The sequence below is a fragment of the Octopus bimaculoides genome, chromosome 3 (genome assembly GCF_001194135.2).
Source record: "Octopus bimaculoides isolate UCB-OBI-ISO-001 chromosome 3, ASM119413v2, whole genome shotgun sequence".
NCBI lineage: Eukaryota > Metazoa > Mollusca > Cephalopoda > Octopoda > Octopodidae > Octopus > Octopus bimaculoides.
The window spans coordinates 166,990,714-166,993,730 of NC_068983.1; the positions used below are offsets into that span (position 1 = coordinate 166,990,714).

At 39.2% G+C, this 3,017-nt stretch overlaps 1 long non-coding RNA gene across 1 annotated transcript in view; it reads left to right on the forward strand.

Annotated features, from left to right (window-relative positions):
• The window catches only part of LOC128247362 (uncharacterized), a 34,837-nt gene that overhangs the window by 6,848 nt on the left and 24,972 nt on the right, over positions 1 to 3,017 (forward strand). The window lies entirely within an intron of this gene.

A 3,017-nucleotide genomic window follows, 5' to 3' on the forward strand; every position in this document is an offset into this window, starting at 1 on the left:
ATCGACCTCAGTGCCCGACTGGTACTTTATTTATCGACCCAGAAAGGATGAAAAATAAAGTCGATCTCGACAGCAGAACGTAATGACGGACGAAATGCCGCTATGCGTTTTGTCCGGCGTGCTAACGATTCTGCCATCTCGCCGCCTTAAACAGCAACTTAATAATGACAGTTATTTTTATTAAATTGTCCATTATTTTCACAATCAAGTGAAACAAAAACAATGTTATTTCAATAGAAGTCTAACAAAACGGTTAATACTGTTTCTTTTAAACTGTTACAAATCAATACTAACAAGAAAGACAAGCAGGCTCTAATGTCACCACCAGCAGCTTCACCAATTATTTAATTTTCAAAGTAAAATGTCTCTTAAATTTCTCAAACCAATCCTAAGAAACAAAAAACAGTTTTGTCACAAAACTTTTAACTTTCTGCAGATCATCGTACAAACTTGTAGATTTTGCTTCAATCAACAATGTCTTCTGTTTATTTGTCTTGTCTGATCATCAATCCGTTCTCATTTCCATTTTTAAGTATCGTTTCAGATCTCTTAAAACAAAACAATGTCCAGGCATTTAACAGTGTAGTTGTTTGATCTCCTGACCTAATTTTCGCTTTATTATCACAGCGGGTTCCCATTGTAGAATGAGGCAAACTTTGAAGCTTTTTACAATATAACCATTTTTTCTCTTTTAACACATCAAGTTTATTATCGAACGTTGCGACATCACATTCTTAATCTAAACAAATATCTTTTACTTCTTAACTCTTAGGGGTTTCAGTGATTGGACTGCGGCCAAGCTAGAGCACCACCTTAAAAGTTTCAGTCGTACAAATCGAGCCCCAGTAATTTTTTTGTCTGGTGCATCATGTATCGGTCTCTTTTACTGAATCACTAAGTTACGGTGACGTAAAGAAAGCAACACAACTCAAACACAGACACACACACACACACACACACACACACACATATATATATATATATATATGTGCACACACACACACACACACAACGGGCTTCCAAGCAGTTTCCGTCTACCAAATTCACTCACAAAGCATTGGTCGGTCCAGGGCTATGGTAGAAGACACTTGCCGACGATGCCGCGCTGTGGGATCGAAACCGCGTGGTTGCAAAGCAAGTTCCTTAACTACACGGCCGTCTACGAAATATATAACAATGAACGATATATATGTTATATATAGCTGATATATAACAATGAACGATATGTGGTTATATCACCTTTCTTGAAAACAGGTGAAGGTTGGCTGCAAGAAGGGTTTCTGGCTCTGGAAAATCAACCTCAATGGATTCCGTCTGACCCATCATGGCGTTGATATGTATATGTGTGTGTGTGCATATATGTGTATATAAACATATATATGTATATACACTCATACGCATGTACACGTGAGTACATATATATAATTATGTGTGTCTGTATGCATAAAAGGTATTTCCTTCACCTTTTTCTAGTGAATTGAATGCATCATGTTGTGTTTTGTCATCACCATTTCACCCTTGGTTACCTTCAAAAGCGTTGGTTCTGTTGCAAGCCATCGGCACCAAACCGTCGCACTCCATATCGCCATTATGGTCTATGTTTCCACATGCCCAAATCGCCTGACTAATTCCCCTTTCTGTTCTTAATCATCTCATGTCTTCTCTCTAGTCCTGATCACATATTTCGCCTCTTACACTTTATTTCTTTCTGACATACAACTTTCTCGTCCCTAGGCTTCGACCCATCTTCACTCTCCAGGATACACTCTCTACTTAAACTTCTCTGCTAAGCATTAGTAATGGTTGAACATTTATGTCACTGTCATGTAAGCGATACTATTAATTTCCAATCTCCCCCGAAAACATGTCTGGCCTTAGGGAAATATTAACTTACTTGGCTATGGATGAAGGTTGGCGATAGGAAGTGCATCCAGCTGTAGAAAATCTGCCTCAATGAAATCTGTTTGATTTTGGGTTTCTAACTAGTTTTGTCTCCTGGCAAAACGTAATTTACGTTCAGATAATTATGTCTCCTTTCAAAGTGTTAAATTTAGCTGGAATGCCTTATAAGTGATGTTGACGAAGCATATATGTAGGTATGTATGTGTGTGTGTGTGCGTACGTATGTGTGTGTATGTGCGTACGTATGTATGCGCTCGACGCGCGACAATTAAACCCCATCGGTTTCGGCTGTAATGTTAATCCCATTATACTCCCACCGCCACTTTGACACAGGTCGTTCGTATTCGAAGTGGTGAGAATCTGTGACGTGATGCAAAGGGCACAGCAGTAGATAAGAGGAGAAAACATGGCCATTGATTTAGTATTCCGTCTGTTTCTGTATACAGCAGCGTATGATGCAACCAGGGTGAGCAAATACATCGTCAGGTCTAAACCTTAACTCATAAACCATCCTTTATTTCTCACAAGAGTATTAATTTTTCTTTCTTTCTTTTTTTTTCAGTAGAACTTTTCTATCATCAGTGAAAATTAGGGATAGAAATATGTATGCGCGTGTAAGGGCATAAACTACAGTTTGGCAACAGCGTGGGCATCCAGCTCTAGAAAAACTCCCTCAATAGATTCCGTCTGAACCATGCGGACAGAAATAGTAGACGTTAAAACAATGATATATATACCTTTCACTTGTTTCAGTCATTAGACTACGGCCATGCTGGGGCACCGCCTTCAACAATTTTTAGTCGAATGAATTGACCCCAGTCTTTTTTTTTTTTTTTCAAGACTAGCACTTATTTTATTGGTGTCTTGTGCCGAACTGCTAAGTTACGAGGACGTAAACACATCAACACCGGTTGTCAAGCGTTCATGGGGAACAAATACAGGCACATAGTCACACACACATACACACACAAATGACAGGCTTCTTTCAGTTTCCGTCACAAGGCTTTCGTCGGCCCGAAGCTATAGTAGAAAGAAGACATTACCTCAAAGTATCAGGCTATGGGAAAAAAACCTGGAACCATGTGGTTGGAAGCCACGCCTGCACTACATATATA